We start from the raw sequence: 21695 nt of genomic DNA, 5'->3' as shown, positions 1-21695 counted from the left end.
ATTCTGATGGGCGAGACAACAGAGGAAAAATGACTGTGGTTAGGTCTCACTTCCACTAGAAACATCAAAGAAAGAAAATCTTTGGATGACTGGGGTTAGGTCTAACTTTCACTGATCTGAACTTCAGCATGTAAAATTGAGATCCTGTGAACCTCCAGGAGAGCAAAGGTTTGAATGCATAATAAAGGCATTCAAATATCCTTTGAAAGGTGACATAAAAATGTATTCTATTCCTTTATTCAGAGTGCTTAATCTTTTTCCATTTCTGTTTCAGAATTTCTAGTTTAATGTTAAGTAAGAGTAAGGAAATAGACATGTTTGGTTTTGTGTAACATCAAGAAAAAATATCAAGTCCAAGGCTTAGATTTTGAGAGAGAGAGAGAGAGAGAGAGAGAGAGAGAGAGAGAGAGAGAGAGAGAGAGAGAGAGAGAGAGAGAGAGAGAGAGATTAGATGTATAAATCTGGCAAAGATGCTTATAATCACTAAGGGAAGTCTTAACAGTTATAATACCCTATTTAGACCACCCTGTGAATGATTAATCCACACAGTAGCATGAAACAGACTTATAAGTGGAATGAATTCCCATGGTGAAGATTGTGTATCATTAAAGTAGTTATCTTCTCTGGTTTTGCAGACTTGCTTTTTTAAGAGCTGCACATCACTTTTCACTTCAGGTTCTAAGCATTAGGTCCTGTTAGTAGCTAAGAAATACATTAACTTTTTTACAGTATGTCCAACTTAATGAAAGCTTTTGATATGACAGAAAAATTCTATATACAAGATTCCATATTTGATGAGAGTTGTTTTGAGGGTTTTATTTTTGGTTGTCTTTAGAAAAATGAATGATACTTAGTGTGTATATGAGTACCATATATAAATAATGCTATTCTTTATATTTTCTTATTCTTAATTTTCTAATATATCACATTGGACTACTATTTTAATACTGAGACATAGAGGAAATTCTAGACAAAGTGAAGACAAAGGTTTCTTTATCAAATGTGTTTATTTAAGGGACTAGAACATTTTCATTCTTAAGAACATGTTTCAGTATGTTAACAAATATTTATTAAATTTGTTTACCTAAGATCACTGCATATACATTGGGATCTAATTTGTGGATATCATTTATGTTTAGATTATGATGGTGTGGGGGTGGGAGAAAATTCCCATTTTGAGTAAGATCACTGCTTCCTAAATCTGTTCATTTTAAGCAATGAAGGGAATGCATGACTAACTAATCAGTTTAATAATACAAGGTTATTCTACTTATGTCCTATTAAGTGTATTAATATGATTATAGCCATTTTTCCTGGATATTGTTAGTAATTTTACACAAGAAATTTTTTGAAATCAGTATCTAGAACAAAACATTTACCATGTGGACAATATGTATCACCAAGGCAACATTCATAGCATTGACGGCAACTATGATTGTGCCAGAATCACAAAGTATAACAGACTCTCCCTAAAGAGGGCAGAAGAAAAACATTTATTCAGATGCCAGAAAGCCAAATCCATCAGAGTAACCAAGAAATCAATACACATTATCACTGCTGGGGACAATGCCATTCCAAAACCCTCCCCCCACTGTTGGTACCTCCCCACAAACACTCCCAAGACTAGCCGTGCCTGCCTGTGTCCTCTCTTTTTCACTCTAACTGCTCTCTCCGACATCATCCTAGCTCTACTGCATCTTTTCTATTCCACTCATTCAGCAAGCTCCTCCTACCACATGTGATGAGACTTCCATGTGATTTAAGCAGGTCACATGGTCCTATTAATGGGTGGGAAAGATTTTCAAATTAAGCAAAAATACATTAACAATACATACCACAGGGAGATTCGTATCAGTTATAATATAGTGGAAATAAACATGGAATTTGGATCCATAGGCTTTGGGTCAAGTTCTGAGTTTGCAATTTATTTACTGCTAGGGTGACCTTAGAGAGATGACTTCTGAGTTTAAATTTCAGTTCTGAATTTTTGGAAATATGATAAAGTATACCTCTAACCAGAGAGAAGCTCTTAGTTATTGCTTATATGCTAATTGTGACTTAAGTAAGTAGGAATAGTAAGAAAGAATTGTTGTCTTTAAAAATAGTTTTGGAAAAGTTTGTGAAACAGCTTTAGACTTTGGCAGGGCACGTACACATTTGAGAGAATGCTTGGCCTAGAGTCAGGAAGACCTATGTTCAAATTTGACCATAGATATTTACTGACTACGTGATCCTAGACAAGTCACTTTCTCTGTCTCACTTTCCTCAACAGTAGAATAGGGGTAATGATAACACCTATCTCCCAGGGTTTTTGTGAGGATTATATGAGATAATATGAATAAAGCGTATGAAGTACATTGCCTGATTTAATAGTTGACACTTAATGAATGCTTGTTTCCTTACTTTCTCCATATATTTGCATATTCATGCTACATATTCTGATAATAGTGAAGAATTGCATGTTATACATCTTTTGGAGGGAAGGGAAACAATTTCCTATTCTAATGACATATCTTTAGTATATTTTTTAAAAGCTGATATTTCCAAAGTAGCTAGTATTCACTTAAAGTAATTGACATTTACATGACACTTTAAAGGTTCCAAAGCATTTTTCTTCATCTCAATCCTATAAGATAATATATACACATATGAATATACATCTATAAATAAAGGCATATATGTATGTTTCTGTTTGTCTGTCTATCCATCTATCTATCTATCCATCTATCTATCCATCTATCTATCTATCTATCTATCTATCTATCTATCTATCTATCTATCTACCTACCTACCTACCTACCTACCTACCTACCTACCCACCCACCCACCCACCCACCCACCCACCCACCCACCCATCTATCTATCTATCTATCTATCTATCTATCTATCTATCTATCTATCTATCTATCTATCTATCTATCTATCCATCCATCCATCCATCCATCCATCCATCCATCCATCCATCCATCCATCCACCTACCTACCTACCGCTTGGATACCAAGATCTTATTTAAAATATTTGATTCAGTTCCCCACTTTTCTTTTTATTCTAGTTATATGAATTGTACTTGTGCAGAAACTTTTCAGTTTCATGTCATGAAAACTACTTATTTTTTTGAAATTGTTTCTGCTGCTTATTTGGTTAAAAATATATCTACTTTCAGCCTTGAAAGGTATATAATATGATCTCCCTCTGTTCTAATTTTTTATGGTATGATCATCAATAATGAAACTATATATCTATTTTAAATTTATGTGTAATATGATACAAGATTTTGGTAGAAGTCTAATTTCTGCTATATTACTTTTCATTTTCCCCAGCAATTTTAATATTACATATGAAATTTTAAAAAATAATTTGTTTTCTGATTTATTAAATAATAGGTTATTTATTGAGTACTATGGTTTCTGATTCTCCCTTGTCTAGTCTGTTCCATTGACCTAGTACTCTATTTTCTAATCAGTATGAAATAGTTTCCTAACTTTTTCATTATCTCCCTTTGCATTCTAAATTTTTTATTTCTTCAAATGAATTTTAACATTTTGTTGAATTTGGCGATATATCCCTTTGATAGTTTGCTTGATAGAGCATAAAATTATAAATTAATTTTGTTAGCATATTGCCGTTCAGTGACTATTTTGAGGCACAGCAGGCTGAAAAACTATGACAACTTTAAAAAGGCAAATGTAGGCTGTGAGCCCAGTTCATACTGGAATAACTAAGTGTTTAGCTCATGTTAGAAGACATTTGATATTTACTTCTACCCTATCCTTTTACAAAATAGGTCAAGTTATGATTTGTTTGGAAAGGAAATAAATGTTCCTTTTGACTCTGGGAAAGGTCCATCTGATCATTCTCAGGTTTTAAAATAGAATAGGTTTTTGCACTTATGCTACAGTATAAATATATTTTAAATTAATATCTATATTCTGGGGAAAAAGGTGTATGTGTAGCAGATGGTTGCTATATTTTAATTTAAGCACCAAATCATGAACTGTGATCATTTAACTCAACTCTATTATTGTAAAGATGAACAAACTGAAATCCAAAGAGATTATATAACTTTCCACAGTACTTAGTGATTCAGTGGCAATACTGGGAGTAGCTCTTAGGCTTCATGACTCCCAGTCTTAATTGAGACCTAAATGAAATGTAACCATAGTATCGCCAAGGTTGGCTTAGATGTTGTCATTTTTCCTTAATGTAGCATTTGTATCAATTAAATGAAATATCTGAATAATATTTAATTGCAAAAAAATGAATTTCTGAAGTCAAATATGCAAAACATCATTTTAAATGTGTCATTGGAAAAGCTAGTGAGTTATATCTGCTATCTTTCTGGAATATAAAAATAATTCTTTTGCAGTATTACTAAAATATGTTCTTTAATTATACTTCCATTAATGTTTCCATTTACTGTTATTAACTTCGGATGTCTTGAATGTGAGGATTAGCTATTTGACTATAGTCTGCCTAATGACATACTAAACAAGATATAGTGTCTAATTCAGAATAATGCAGTAAGTATTAATTATCTATTATGTATTATAAGGTCCTCTACTTGGAGCTAGGGATTAAAACAAAATGAAAAAATAGTCCTTGCCCTCAAGCAGCAAATATTCTACTGAGGGATATAACTTATAATACATAATGATGTACTTCATGATCCAAGGAGAGAGAAAGGGAACAGTTAGAACTGAGGTGATGACTTGAAGCTTCCAGTGGGAGATAATGCCTCAACTGGACCTTGAATGAAGCTCGGTGTTCTAGGAAGTGTTGTGTTACAATCAAAACATTGCATAGTAGTTTGGAAACATCTCTCCTATTAGACATTGGTCAAAATAACATTACATTTTTTTTTGATGGTGGTATATTTGAAATTAGTTATCTTTCTAATTTTAGTGGTAGAACACAGGCTAAAAACAGTATTTTTTTTTGAGAAAAAATTCTTAAAGGTGTATAATGAATATATATTTTCAAAGAAACAGACGTCAGAAGTCTTCCTTTCTCCACTGGAAAGACCTAAGGCAAGATTTTGAGGATGAAGGAAGCAATTCACCTCCTCCCTTTCTGTTCTGTTACTCCTAAATGTAATAGAACTTTGATATAGTCCTTTCTTGGACCTTATTCCTACAGGGGATAATTCTGCAAATAAAAAATTACCTTTAGTGGCAGTCAGTTTTACAGTCATATTATTTCCTCTCTATTTATGCAAAAGGCTGGGCCACTCTCAGTATCTGGCAGAATGAAGTAATGAACCTTGACATTATCTATATTGCTAATGACTTCTTTATTATTCTTCTCTTAATCCCCACACACCTTGTTTTTTAAAGACTGGATTTATGTTTTAGGCTGTTCTCATTTTGTGGTTTATGCTTTTAAGCCTTGGGGTCAGATTTGTCTTTCTTTTTTGTGCCTTTTGAAATGCAATAGAAATGTAATTCAAGGAACATAAGAGAAAAAAGGAGGACAAAGAGGCCCTATAAAATAATATAAAAATATGACAAATTAATCACCCAAGCATTCTGTTAAACTTATTTGAAACATTTAGTCATTTACTCCTTTTTTTTTTTTTTTGTCATGGTGTCTTTGGATTTTATACATTCTGTCAGGCTTGTAAGGCTGATGTATCCCTCTTTATGGAATGGGTTTATTTGGGCTTTCAGAACCTATAGCTCTCTGGCATGCTTAGATTCATTTACTTACCTACTGCCACCTCTAAGGTCCTGAAAATTATTTTCCCATAAATGGTAGGAAATCATGGCACGGTTTCATGAGATTTCTAGTCCTTTTCACAAGACCAGGATTTGAAGCATTGCCTCATTTTAAAATTCTAGGGCCGAGGGGGTAGAGGGAGGGAAAGAGAATAGAGGAGAGAAAGGGAGGAAGAAGGAAATGGGAGGAGAGAGGAAGAGAAGAGAGAGAGAAAGAGAGAGAGAGAGAGAGAGACAGAGACAGAGACAGAGAGACAGAGACAGAGAGATAGAAAGAAAGAGACAGAGACAGAGAGAGAGAGACAGACAGAGATGGAGACAGAGACAAAGAGAAAGAGAGAGAGAGAGAGAATGCAATAAACACCATTTACAATAGAAATGTCTATTACAAAGACATTTTCCAGGCTTACTTATATTAAACAATACTTACTACCACATTATAGTACTCACAGCTGCCATCTTAGTTTAGACTCTTCACCTGTTGTATAGATTATTGTAATGACTCTTTGGTCTCCCTGTCCCAAGTCTCTCCCTATTCCATGTCATCTTATGCTGCTACCAAAATGATTTTCCTTAAGTACACCATACTCAGTCAATTCCAATGACTCTCTGTTGCCTCTTGGATAAGATATAAAGTTCTCTTTTTTGCTTTTAAAGTCCTTTAAAACTGCCCTCAACCCATTTTACTAATCTCTTTGGACATTACTCCTGTCACCTTGTGTGCTCTGGAATTTGGCTAGACTTACCTCTATTCCAATCCTCACACACTCCATTTCACATCCCAGTGCCTTGATACTGATAATTCCCTGTGATTGGAATGTGCTCCCAGCCTCCCTCTCTTCTTTGAAGATGCAGCTCAGTCACCATCTTCTATGTAAAACTTTTCATAATTGCTTATCTTCTAATGCTTTCCCTTCCAAAATATCTTGTATTTCACTGCCTTGTTTTTATTTGCATTTGTTCTGCATATATTCATATGAGAACTTGTTGTCTATCCTATTAAATCAATACTTTTTTTCAAGTACAGATTGTTTATTTTTTTCTACTTATATTTCCTAGCACCTGACAGGAACATGGCAAATAATAGCCATCTAATAAATGTTTATTGTTTAAAATGCTTTGTGCTTAGTTGGCTGAACAAAATTCTACAACAGGGGAAAAATTAGATAGTCAAGTGAAGTTGCTTTTAATGGAATATATGTGACTCATTCAGTATTTCCACACATGTGACAGTATCCTTGTGGATATTCCCTAGAGTGATATATATCACAAACCATCAGAATCTGATAGGCAACCCTTGCGGAGTTCTGCTATAAACCCTTCACACAGATTGCAACCAATCTACTTGAGGTTTCCCTGCAAATCTTTTCTGTTTGTATATCTCTTATGTTCTTTATAGAATCATGTAATCTTAATTTTCAGATTAGGCCAAACTCCAAACCTTTCATTTTACACATTGGGAGACTGGAGCTGAAAGCAATTAAGCGATTTGCCAAGGTTGTAAGACAAGATTATAAGTGGCTAAGATGGAGTTTGAGTTTTGGTCCTGAATTCAGGGCTCTTTCCACTGTCTTGCTCGGCTTGTTTCTACTGTGCAGTCCTTATTTGGTAATATGTTACAGCATGCTCACTCAGACTATTTGCCTACCCATTGTCCCTTAGATGACTTGGAATTTTAAATTAAAAAAGATTGTAGTATTCTATGACATAAGGCCATTGAAAAAATATTGATATTAAATAAAATGGTCTTGGTTTCAAAGAAAAGCTTGATATTGAAAATATTCCATTATTTCCCAATAGCAATCCAGTCTCTTCTATGTACAACCTGGAAGTCATCTTTCTAGAAGAAATAGATATAGATACATATAGATATATATGAACCTGTAGACACACAAGAGATCATCAGACAAGAACGTAGAGAAACAAAAGAGCTCAGGATAGACCTCTGGGGTCCATACATTCATGGAGAGTGGAAATGGGAATGGTTCTGCAAAGAAGATAGACAGGTCACCAGGAGGAAAACCAGGAGTTAGGAATGTCATGACAATCCAAGGAGGAAAGAGTACAGCTGAATTGAATATATTCAAATTAACAAAATCTAGAAAGAAATGGACAAGAAAGAATGAGAAAGGAGGTGATAGAACTGATATATGTGTGACTTAAAAAGCAAAATTAAAGAACTTAAGATACTCAGACAGTGTATTGGCATAGTAAACAAAAGTCTAGCAATTTTCCATACTTATTGGAGATTTTATCTTGCTAGGCTATTATAGTTGTAGGAACTATGGACAGGTTCTTTCTGAGAAAAAGGGAAGATACCAACATGAAATGTTCTACCCTTTGATGTAGTTTTTTTCTCAGAGAATCACTTATTGGACCCTTAGGTGGGCTCTATGCTTCATATTTGTAAGTGGAAGTGAAAGCACTGATCATCTTACCATTTACTATTTTAATCAAACATTTTTGCCCAATTTGTACCTGTCTCCAAACTGATAAGACATTTTTCTGCACCGATGATAACAAGGTGTGTTATATATGTACGTTAATGGTTATAACTTTTTGTAGGTAGAATTTATATATATATACCTTTGCCTGGATTTAGAATGTGAATGGACAGGAGTGACTCATTAAGTACTAGTGGCCAAGCTTTATTAATTAGCATGTTTCTAAGTGTCGACTACCTGTTCCATAGAGAAACCATATAAATTATATTTGTGCTGTTACGATAGGATACACTGAATTTTCCCCCTCAGTCTTGAGGGCCACTTGTGCCGCACCAGCTGAAAAGCAATAATTGCGAATTTGTAGTGTACAAGTCTCCTGATTAATTGAAGAATGTACATGGTTTATTCATACTCACAAAAGCAGGGTTACTGCCAAAAAAAGGATCTAATTGGTTAAATAAATAACCCTAAGATTTTATTACTTAAAGCCTTTCCTTTACTGAATTTTTAATGCTTTGTCACCCTCCAAATCAGCAGTAGTTAATGACTGATTTGCTTGAGGCTGTTACAATTCTCCAATCAGTTGTAAATTGCCACTATGACTTATTTTGCTAACTTATAGCTTATATTATTAGCCTTGTTTTCAAAGTAACATTGAGAGCAGTTAAATTTTTTTTTTGTTAGATGTTTGTTTTTCCTTTCGTTCTTTTTCTTTTCTTTTTATTCTCCTAGAGAGAGTAATTTTCCTCCACCATAAATAGATTTTAAAAAGTATACAACCTGAGTAGCTCAGAGAGATACCTGGGGGTAAAGAAGATTAAAATGTAAACTTAGCATAAAGAATTATTTTTCCTATCGTCTTGAAATATAACTTTTTATTGGCGAGAGCAATGTTAGTCTGCAGTGTACTACTAACTTGGCTTTTGACGTACAATAACTTTTTTTAAAAAACTGATTACAGTAATGACTCAGTTTCTCCATAAGACAATAGTCTGTTTTTTCTGTATAACTGAGATCTAGTCACAATTAATGCCAAAAAAGAATTTCTTTCTTCAGAAGAATGGCTACATCTCTGTACTAAGGAAATATATTTCTATCTGAATGATGAGAATTATTGGTTTCCTTACTATGAAAAATATATCTTTAATTGCATATAAATTTTTCTGCCAAAGAGTATAATAGTATAAGTTAAAATGACAAATACAGTTCTAGAAGCAAGAGGGAGAATTATCAAATGGTTGAAAGTTAGGACAGGAATTACGAGATTCTACACATTTTTTTCCCTGTCTTCTGTGACTAATGTTGCTTATGTTTGTGTTTGTGTTCCCTTGGACAAACACTGTTGCTTTTAGCTCATGGTAAAACAAGAGTAATAGCGTGATTGGAGCTATATGGTATAATTGACATCTGTCTAACTTCTTGAAAATTTTTTATGGATGATATCATAATTTGTTGCTGTTTGGTCATTTCAGTTGTGTCTGACTCTTCATGACCCCATTTGGGATTTTCTTGGCAAAGATACTGGAGTGGTTTGCATTTCCTTCTCCAGTTCATTTTACAGATGAGGAGACTGAGGCAGAGTTAAATGACTTGCACAGACTCACACAGCTAGTAAGTGCTTGAGGTCCTATTTAAACTCATTGAGTCTTTCCTGACTATTGGCCCAGATCTCTCTGTTGTGGCACTTAGTTGCCCCATAACACAATAATGGTTGCTATTTCTATAACACTTTCCTTATTATAATTTTGTGAAGTAGGGAGTTAAGTGAAAATCATTATACTTATTTTGTAGATGAGGAAACTGGGGCTCTCAAAAGTTAAGCTAGTATTCCACAGTCACACAACTATCCAACGTTTAAGGTGATACCTGAATTTTGCTCTTCAGACTTCAAATCTAGCTATAAAATTTTATAATTTTGTTTTTCAGTGTTTTCCTTGTCATTAATTCTTCTTGCTGTTGTTGTTTTGTTAATTAGTTGTGTCCAACTCTTCATGACCTCATTTGGGTTTTCTTGGCAAAGACAGAGGAGTGGTTTGTCATTTCCTTCTCCAACTCATTTTACTGGTGAGGAATCAAGGCAAACAGAGTTAAGTGACTTGCCTAAGATCACATAGCTAATAAGTATCTGAGCCTGGATTTGAATTAAGGTCTTCCTGACCCCAGACTTGGTGCTCTATCCGCTATGCCACCTAGCTGCCTTGTCATTAATTCTACTAGTATTTAAAGGTATCTGTGATATCATCAATTTAGGTTTTCCTTAGATTGCAGTTTGTACAATCTTGCAGATTATATATAGTTTTTCATCCATGCCTGCCCATACCTTATGACTCCTGTCCATGCTGTCTCCAAAGTTTGCCACAGGGGATCCATCACATTTTCTAGAAACCTTCCTTCCTTCTATATAACATTGTGAGGATACTTGTAGAACACTACGACTGCTTAGAAATCTCTTGCTCTTGCTACATGTTCAGTGGATCTTTTCTTTTTGTTATATAGTTCCTTGTTGACATTCGTTAATCTGATTCATCTTTTTGCATTCCTCACTGACTGCACCTTGCTTACAGATGTTGCAGCCTGCTCACATCCATCCATATCTCTTCACCGACCTCAGTCTGATAAGCTTTAGTTTTTCTGAGGCAGACGTGTCGCATCTCACTGTCACATAATAACTTGAATAAAATGGTAGTATTGAAAAGATGGTCCTTTACTTTCCTGGAAACAACAACAGCAAAACGTTTTATAATTTCCCCAATGCAATCTTATCCAAGATCTTCTTTTCAATTCTGAGACCCAGCTCATTGTACATCTTTTTTACGTATCCTAAATATACATACTCTTGGAGGAGCTCTATAGGTTATCCATGCAAATTCATTATGAAGTCTGGTTAATAGACACTCTTTATTCACACAGTCTTTCCTGTGTGAATAGAGGTACCAAAATTCTTCTGTTAATTACTGATCTTTTCTAGGAGTCTCTATAGTATCCTGAAATTTGATGCTATCAGCAAAAATGTCATCCTCAAGAGGAATTTGGCAGATTTCATCTTCCACAGGAAATCTTTCCTAGCTCTAGACTGTATAGTGTATCTCCTCCTTCACATTGGCGAGTACTTTTATACTGAGCATATAACTCCCTGTTCTGTGTCTTACTTAATCCTTACTATCAGAGAATTATTGAACAGGTTTATTTCTGCATTATATCTTCTAAGGAATCCTGAATGATCTTGATTTATGGTTGGGAGATAGCTTGCTGTCCAGTAAAAGAATCTTTAGGGTGATATATTGTTCTGTTAGATCACATTTTTTGCAATCAACAAACAGTAATTTTAATATGAACCTATATTCTCTGTATCTTTTAATTATCTTAGAGATGGCAAAGATGTGATCTGTTGTTGAATATAGCTCTCAAAAAATTGATTCTTCCCTAAAAATATTTTCATCAAGGATGCTCTTACTTCATGTATAGATAGATGACTCCAGAAAGATGTATATGTATACATATATACACATACACACATTGATAGATATGTATATAGATATATATGTAGTAGAACAGGCATGCAAATGGATAGTTATTGATGTTCTTGCATTTACATTTTCTGGTATTAATAATGTCTAAGTTTTTTTTTTTTCCACTCTGAGAGTGTCTTTTCCTTCACATACCTTGCACATTGGTTTGTCTATGCCTTCACAGTTGTATTACCTCTAACATGTATCTCCTAAGGTGTGTGTATGTGTGTGTGTGTATGTGTGCACTCACGCATGCATGTATGTATATGTATGTATGTATGTTTGGCGTAGTCTGCTTCTCTTTCTTTATGAGATGCTACTACTTATAACTGCCCATCATTATGCTTCATAATTTTTAAAGATGAATTCAAATTGTAACCTGGCATTACAGGTTTGGCAACTATCACTCTTGGGTTTTTGGCAAATAAATTAGATGTTTGTTGCCTAAGGCACTTTCTAGGTTCTTTTGATTTCCTTATGGCAAATAATTTCCATTATTTGAAATCAATGAAATTATGATAGGCAGTGTTGATGTTATTTCTTTTGTCCATTTTTTTACTTTAGTAACTTATTTAAATAGTTCAAGGTTGAATTATTTTAATTGTACACTGAATCCTCTTCTCCATAAAGCCCTATTCTTATGTCTCAACATGGAATGTAATTGATCCAGGCTCTCAAAAGTTATGCCCATGGAATACAAGCTCTGGCACATTCTGCCGTACTAGTAAGACTTCAAGTATGCCCTTGGTGAATGAGGGAGTCTATTTTTTGGTGACCTACTTAGCTAATTACAGAGAGGCATGTCACCAGTAGTCTAACTACCTTGTAATGAAATCTTTTTGGGGCCATGGAAATCCATGATACAAGGAAAACAAATGGCACTAAGTATCATGTGTAGAGGTTGCTAAGAATCTTCTGTCCTTTAGATCACAAACACACTTCAGCTTGACTGTTGTTACTCTAATATAATCGCTAATGTGAGGTCCTAGTCCAGTGATCAAAGACTGGACATATTGTTAGAAGAGCGGAATCATATCAGTCTTTATATTCTTGTGATTAAGTATACCCGAAGAAAACAGGAAGTTGCAGACATGTAGAAAGATGATATACAGGTAGGTACTACTTGAAAAGACAAGGAAAGTAGGATGAAGACATCCAGAGAGCTAGAAGGGTGTACAGAGTGTAAGTGTAGACCTTGCCATCAATCTAGATTTCTAAGGAAGATGATGAGGGAGAAAGTGCTATCACAGTTTGTGAATTTTTGCAGACTTGTTTTGTGGTATACCTAGAGATGGCAAAAATACGATTTTTGAGATTTATCATCATATAGTGCAATGCTAATAATATTTGAGAAAAAACCACCATGAAAATAATTGCTACTTATATACTAACTTCATTTGCCAAGCATACAGAGTTAGGAAAATTGTATGAATAACTTGATTAAATCCTCCAAATCATATCAGTATAGGCACCAACACTTGTTGGGAAGTGAAAAAGTAGGAAAAGGTGAAGATGGTGAGAAATACATGATATGGAATGGTTCAGGAAAAAAGAAATGAGAGAAGCCAAAGACTTATAGATCACACAGAAGCCTCATGCCTCTTTATTATGAACAAAATTGTTGAAAAAAGAATTGGTAGACATTAGATGTGAATGCCAAATAATGCCATAAGGAAAGAAATAGATAATATTTTAATAGACAGGAAAATATTTGTAATTTATGTTGACATTATCCTTGAATTAACTGTAGGTACTCTAATAATGGTTCATTAAATCTAAGATATAAAAAAAAACATGAATAATGAAAATGAGAAAAAATTTAATATACAGTTAAAACAATTTAACTTTGAATTCTACAAATAAGATAGACTAAATTGCTTTGACTTTTGGCGACTACTATGGTATCAACACTGGAAATAGTAATAAGTAATAACAGAAAGGCAATATTACACAATGAAAAAACTCCAAAGCTGAATGAAGATCTGAACAGTCATTTCAACTTTGCCAATAACTCACCCTCTGACCTTGGTCATGTCAGTTTCTTCATCTCTAATGAGGAATACTGAATATCTAAAAGCTTATGTCTGGGTGCCTGGCACAAAATAGGTACCTAATATATGTTTATTGACTGATCTTACAAGATGGTAAACAGGAGAAATGTTTTTTGGAAGAAAGATAATTATATAATGTGTGTACAGAATAATACCACAGAAGTGAACCTTTGATGGATGAGTGAATGAACATTCATGTCTGTAGTGAATAAATTCCTTCATATCATATGTTTATTCTTTTTTTGTTTTCTTTTTCACACACGTAATTTACCATGAAACTTTTGAAAAGATATTTATTTTTCAAGAGGTGTCAATTTACTCCTTTCTTTCTACAGGACAATTTGCCTGCATGAGAAAACATTTTTTGAAGACATTCAAAAGAGGATTCTGCGTCTTTGATGTGTACTTATCACAATAAGTGCTGAAATTTGCCTGGCTTCCTGATCGAACCTCCTTTAACAGTGAGTAGATATGCCTGTTTCTTTTTCTGTGTCCTATACCCTTATCTCCTCTTCCATTCCAGTTCTTATCCTTAGTAGACAGTATATAAAGAACCATATGTTCACAGTTCTTTTGCTATATATCAGGCCAGTATTTCAGATTGTCCTGTGTAATCCTTATGACGCTAGATAGGGTTGACTGAACTTCTGATATTTACTGTCTGGTCTTTCAGCAACTGGCCTTTCTTTTTCACTGGGATGATCTTGCCTTGTTGGATTTTAGACCATGAGGGCCTAGTTTCTCTGTTTGAGATGTTGGTCCTAGATGCCTGACTCTCCCCAGTTTGGTACCTGATCCTTGCTGTTTCATTCCTTAAATAAAGATTCATTTTGGTTACTTGCCAACTTCTTACTTAGGTGGACTTTTACCATATACTTTCTTATTTAGATTGCCTAACCTTTATTACATGCTGCACTATTATTATACTTACATACTTTACTACATAGTGCACTACTGTGTGTGTGTGAAGTCTTGGTCCCAAGTCTCCTCCTTGGCTTATTCCCTACCTCCTTGTTTCCTCGACTCTTGCCTGCATCACCATTCTGGACCTGAACTCTACTTCAACTTTGTTTACTTGTATTTCACCTATTCTTTCCTTAGATTGATTTCCCATCTTTGCTATGCCTTCTAGACTTACATCCTCATGACCTACCTCTAGAATAATCAGCCATAGACTTATGCCCTTATTCTCAGATACCTCTCTCAGGCTGACCTCATAGGTCTAGTTGACTTATTGGACCTGTCTTTGAATGAATTTGCTTTGAAACCAGTATTTGGAGTTACATATATTTGCATATATTTATATATATACTAGAAATAACACTGGACTTGTAGTAAGATCTGGGTGAGTTCTGGCTCTTAATTGTTATGGAAGATCATTTTTTGAATCTCAGTTTTTTATCTCTAAAGTAATTAAGTTGAATTATAAGATCTCTAAGGTCTCTCTGTCCTTCATGCCCACTACACATTAAAATCTTATAGTCCTGGGTTGAGATCTTAAGAGATACAGTGGCCTTGTGGCACCCTGGCTGCAGGACTACCTTCTTCTGAATGTACATTTAAGGAAGGCTATAGAAACTATATGGTATTAAAGAGACGGATAAAATAATAGTCCCTAATTGAGTGTTTCTTCATCTTGTAATCAGAATTAGAAAACCACCAAAAAAGAGCTGTGGAATTTAAAAATATAGATGTCCGAACTATTCTCTGCTTAGAACAAAAACTGAGGAATTCTCTATTGGAAGGGATATTTAGAATCTATTGATCAGGGACCCTGGTTTGTGCAGGCTGAAATACATATAATACTACATACATGATATACTACTGATAAATACATATAAATAGTAATTATGTAATATGATAATCATAATTAGGATATAAGCACTACTGCAATAATTTGAAAGTACTTTGCTGTACCCTTCCCCTCCCTCTGCTCACTCTTTTTCTTTCTCCCTCTGTCTCTCCAAGCACATCATCCTTTTGTTTCTCTTAAACAAAGTCAGACAAATATTACAGTATTTATTGGCAACAAAGTGGTTGGAAAGACTAACCACAATGACTAGTTTAAATCCCATGTTGAAATGCAACCCAGAAAATAATAATTTTCTCAGAGAGGATAACAGTAGGATAACATAATAGGTTTATTTTACTTATCATCAAACAGATAATACACTTTGAACTATTTCAGTTTTTGTACTTTTATTTCAAGATAAGTAGAATAGTATGTTACATATCAATACTGCATTCGGCACTGGCAGAATTATTTCCAGCAAATACATGGTCATTTCTTTGTTCTAGTCTAATTCTAAATAATTTGTATGCTAAAAGTACTGGATCCTTTTCCATGCTCTCTTTTCTATTTTACTGGTGCTTCTAGGAGAGGGCCTGTGGGACAAAAGAAAAGAGAAGCCTAATAGCTTGCAATAGTTTTAGGAAGTTTCTTTCTTTCTCCCATCTCAACTACCCCTTTCACCTACTCCATGAACACTTTTGTCTATCAAATGACTCCTGTTATTTACTCAAACAGAGTTGAAGATTGTTTTTCCAAGTACAAAATAAAACAGAGGAAAAACACAGTAATGACTCAGCCATTCTACCTCAATTCTCTGTACACAAGACAGGAGTTTTTCATTTCATCCTTCATTCACACTGGACTAAATTGATTTCCAGAGTCATATAACCCTATCAAGGGTGCGGCACTGAAACTATCCCAGAGCTATATGTGATGGCTCTTTTGTTCTGAGATTTATCAAGAGGAGGAAGATAGGAAGAAAGCTCCTGGTCTGGGAACAGATGGGAAGTTTATCCTGGATCTTTGTTTATTTTCTCTGGGATACCATTGAAAAACATATAGCATTACCATTGAAATTCTGAAATTTACTGTATTCAAAAGACAAAAAAGATATTTTTATGGGTATATCTTTATGTCATGTTAATTTGCATGCACATTGCCTATAAGGATATGATCATAGATCCTAAATAGTGGATTAATCTTCTGACTATGATTATTCACTAAGAATAGACAATTTGTCTCTCATTTCTAATATACATTCTTTTACAATCTCCTTTGAAGAGAAAAGAGAAAACAGAATGAGATAGCAGGACATTCCATGTTAATGAAATGAATTTTGTTTGACGCTAATTATTACATACATATCTTCTGTATACAGAATGCACATTAAAAGGATATATATTTACATATAATATACTTAATGACTAAGCAAACTGTTACTAGTGATACACATTCAATGTCATGTACATTCATTAGCACAAATTAGTTCCTTTTGCTCTTTTTTAACAAAATATGGCAAAAATCAATCTCTATTTTTCTAGTTTAAGTAAAAGCTAAATTGCATAGGAAGTTGTCTCTCCCCAGAAAATAAGCACTAATTCCAAATCTTGTGGTCTACTTGTAAAGTTGTCTTTTGAAACCCTTCACTGGTTTTAAATCTTCAACCTTGTAGTATTCACGGGATCATAGACCTAGAGATGGAAGGGACCGTATGGTTCCATCAAAAGACTATTCACATTACAGATGTAGAAATTGAAGACTGATTTACCCAAGGTCAAAAGGTAGTAAATGTCAGAAGTGGTATTGGCACCTAGGTTTTCTGGTTACAGTTAGTTTCCTTTAAACTGTACCATACCACCTCTGTGGCATTGAGCTTGTTTCACTTAAGTTTAACTGGTAAAGACATTTTTCCTAATAATATAGTAGACTCAGGGAAAAGAAAAGGTTCTGAGTCAGACCAGAGTGCATTCTTCACAGTGAAGTTGTATTTATTTTGAAGAACAACGTATTCTTATAATATCCAATATAAGTATGAAGGAACATTCCAGAGCCAGATACAAAGGACTTGGGAGTTTCAATGTCGCACTGTGCCTCTGAGGCACACACTTAATTGTACAAATGTAGATTGAGGATTGGTGGCCCAATGGATTGAGTGCCAGATCTGGAGTCAGGAAGATTTATCCTTGTGAGTTTAAATCTGGCCTCAGACAATTAGTAGTTGTATGACCCTGGGCAAGTCACGTAACCTCTGTTTGTCTCAGTTCTTTCATACACTAAATGAGGATATAATAGAACCTACCTCCCAGGGCTGTTGTAAGGATAAAATGACATAATATTTATAAAGTACTTTTTAAACCTTCAAGTGTTTTGCTATTAGAAAGAATGAGATGAGCACATGGGAAACAGTGTAAGTAGTTTACTTAGGCTTCAGTGTGAGGGAGACCGTAATGAGATAAAGCTCAAAGTTTAGACTGGTATCAGACTGGAGAGACCCTTGCATGCCAGAATAAGGAACATGCATTTTGTTTAAAGTAAGCAAACTCACTGAAGGCTTTTAAGCAGAGGAGTGACATCATCAGTCCTGCTTTAATAAAAAAAAAAAAAAAGATTAATTTGTGGACTGAGAGAAGCAGGTTCTGCAGTCAGGGAAGGCTTTTAGGAAGCTATTACACTAGTTCCAGTGGGATATGTATTAAGCACCTGTATTAAGATAATAACAAGGGGAACAGAAAAGAGAGAATGAATTAAGAGGTATTACAAAGATAGACTCAATTGGATTTGGCAGCTGATTGGAGAGTACGAGAAAAAGAAGAGCCAGAGATCTGAAAAAAAAGTTTCACATGAGAATAATTGAGTGAATAGTAGTGCCATTAACAGACATAGGGAAGTGTGAATGAGCAGATTTTGGGGATAAGAAAATACACTCAGTTTTAGACACATTGAATTTGAGGTGTCAGGTGACATGGATAAGTCATTAATAGGCAGAGGTAGCATGGAGTACTAAGCAAGGGAAGCCAGTTTCTGGATCATGATTACCTAGGCTTGTTTCCAGAAAGGTAGGTCACAAAGGGCATTGAAGATATATGAAAGTTGACCCGGAGCAGAAGTTAAAGAGGTTCATCAAAAGAAACAATGAGTTATACTCTTATAAAAATATGATTGAGAAAGAGAGATAAAGAGAGTCAGAGACAGAGACAGACAGGCAGAGATTCAGACAGGCAAGAGGCAAAGAGAGAAAATTGTCAGCTAGAGAGGGCAGGGTTTAATGGAAAAACCATTGAACTGGGAGTTGGTAGTCTGGAACACACTGCCTCCTAACTAATTTCGCCTCTTTGAGACTCCTCTATAAAATGACGTCATTGGACTAGGGTTCTTCTACCTCCATGTTCTGAAGTTCTGAGATGAATGTCAGATTTCTGTCCCAATATAAAATTAATCATATTATTTCATCATTAAAGAATCATATTTATTTCATCATTCTGCATTAAAGAAATATACATAAACTTTTGTTGAATTCTATGGACTCTGTTTAGATTCTAGTAATTTTTTTGGTAATTTATCATTAATTATCCAGGTTGAATAACCCAGTTAAAATTAGGGAAATATTCTCTTGCCTTCACTTTTTATATAGTTCAGAAAGCAGTCATTCACGTTTACGTGGTGCTTTAAACTTTCCAAAGTACTTACTTTCTTTTCTGCCCCCCTGAGGTGTAAGTCGTGCGTATTTTCTTCCCCTTTTACAATTCAGCAAACTGAATTTCAGAGAGGTCCGGTGACTTGCCAACAGCGTAGTCACACAGCTAGTTAGTGGCAGAGTCATAATTTAAATGTAGGCTTTTCTTACTTCAAATGCACTGTCCTCTCCTTTACATGGCATGTTCTATGCAATATAAGGATCTCCTAGGAATTTTTTTTTTTTGCCCCAAGGTTTCTGTTCTTGTAAAACTCAACCATGTCAGCAAAGTGTATGGGCTGGTAGCCTGTTTGAGTCTCAAGCTGATACTTAGAAGTCTGTGACTAGCACTGACTCCTTCTGTGGCCTGGGGTAAAGCATTTTACCTCTGTGTACTCTCCATAAAATGGGGATAATAATACTCATTTGCTTGCTTACCTACCTCACTGGATTGTTGTAAGGATTAATTAGACTTTGTTAGTAAAAGAGCTTTGAAGATTCAGTGTGCTGAATGGTGTTATTACTAATAAACCTGTTAAACCTTCATCTGCTGTGTTTCCTTATTTGTAGCACTTAGTAATATTGCAGATGTAACTGTACTTCATTGTTCAAGGCAGACAGCCAGGCAACACACAATGGGATGTGCTGGTGCCTGTCCCACCTCCCACTCTGACTCCTGTCTCTGGGCACAGAGCTGATGCTGCCTGCCCTGGCTTGATTCTGACTATGAAAGTAGTTGAGTTTATTTACCAGTCTCTGCCAAGGTGGAGTGAAACCAGCTGTATCCATTACCCCTATTATTCCTGTCAAAGAAGCAAGAAACATTTCCCACATATACTAGCTTTTCTGGTGGCATTCCTTGATGGCCTCCTTGGTAGTAAGGCTGAGTAGAGAGTTCCTGGAAGACCCTCAGATGCTGTGGTCACTCACAGACATGGCGAGAATTTAGAGCTCCAGAGTGAGAATTAGAAGTTAGTCATCATGAATTTATCGATCTGATGAACAAATTCATTTTGGTCTCCTGAATCCATGAGAATGGTTGATCTTAATGATGAAAATATGTTATTTTATTCTGCATAGGAATGAATGGTTTTGCTTAGGGTCTTCATGTAACCTCTAAGGGCAATAACTTTTATACCTTTGATGCTTATCATTGCTCTACATCATGTTATGATATCAATCGATCAAACAATTGATCAACTAATCATTCACTTACTTATTAAGAGTTTAATATGTTTCAAGCTCTGTGCTAAGTGTTATATGTAAATACTAAGAAAAGCAAAACCAGTCCCTACCCTCAAGTAGCTCAGTAATGCCTACAGTATGTAAAAAAGATACAGATGAGATATCTATATATATAGAGTAGATGGAAGGTTACCTTTGAGAAGACTCTAGTAGTTAGGGGAACCAGGAAAGTCAGGTAATTTCTTAGAATCAAATACATGTATGTATTGAGGGAAACATTTGGAAATGAAAGTAATGTAATATGCATGTAATACCTACCTTGTAGGGTTGCTTGATTCAAACCCTTCACAAGCCATAACATAGGAATAGGAAAAATTATTCCTCCCTTTTAACTATGTTTGATTTCCCTAATGAATTTGTTAACTTCTAATGAAATAAAAAGCAAAAACCAAAAACAACAAAACAGTCCAGTTTCCCATTTGGTATTCTACTGTGGCTTTTGGAAATCCTGTTCTTAATGTTATATATAGGTTAATACCAGTTTTTGAGAGACCATGTGGCATAATAGATAGAGATCTAGCCTCAGAGCAAAATCCTCTCTTTGATACCTCCTTACTTTGTGACTCTGGGTAAGTTATTTAAACACCCAGTGCTCTAGACCACCATCCAAGACTGGATTGGAGAGGAAGTGGCTAACTGCATTTTGATGGAGTTTCCTAACCTAGGAATTCCCTATGCCAGTGCAATCACAAGCTAGTCCCTCTCCCTATCTAGAAAGAGCTAAGTAAGGGAATCAACAAATTTAAAATTAATACCTATTATGTAATCATTTGCTTATTTATTGATTTTTTTTCTGTTTCCTATATATTTTTTAAAAAATTTCTTGTTGGTTTTCATTTTGGTGGTAACGTACATACTAAAATTTTAGTAAGGAACTTCATGTAATGCTGATATTTGCTTTACCATTTGGTACTTCATGCATGGATTGTTTGGCTAACAGTCTTTGGTGTTGCAAATAGACTAGTTTACTTGGTTTCCTTCAGTAACAGTACGTTATACTGGGGCTAGAGTAAGGAAGATCAGAATTCAAATCCAGTGTCTGAACACTTTCCAGCTATGTGAGCCTGGGCAAGTAACTTAAATTCTCTTTGCCTTGTTTTCCTCATCTATAAAATAAGGGTAAAAATAACACCTACCTCCCAGTAAGGATCGAATGAGGCAATATTTGTAAAAGCACTTAGCACAGTGCCTGGCACATAGTAGGCACTATATAAATGTGGATTGAGTGTCCAGTCTGAAGTGTGGGAGACTCATCCTCCTGAGTTC

The 21695-nt window shown here is 34.9% G+C and overlaps 1 protein-coding gene across 3 annotated transcripts in view; it reads left to right on the top strand.

The window, feature by feature from the left end:
• SEMA5A (semaphorin 5A) overlaps window positions 1–21695 on the top strand; it is a 660701-nt gene that overhangs the window by 85993 nt on the left and 553013 nt on the right. For all 3 annotated transcript variants that reach the window (XM_072605411.1, XM_072605412.1, XM_072605414.1), the window contains exon 2: window positions 14055–14180. The gene's annotated coding sequence lies outside the window, so the exon portion shown is untranslated. The remainder of the gene's footprint in view (window positions 1–14054; window positions 14181–21695) is intronic.

Source organism: Notamacropus eugenii, chromosome 4 (genome assembly GCF_028372415.1).
Source record: "Notamacropus eugenii isolate mMacEug1 chromosome 4, mMacEug1.pri_v2, whole genome shotgun sequence".
NCBI lineage: Eukaryota > Metazoa > Chordata > Mammalia > Diprotodontia > Macropodidae > Notamacropus > Notamacropus eugenii.
This window is presented reverse-complemented; position numbering and strand designations above follow the sequence as displayed.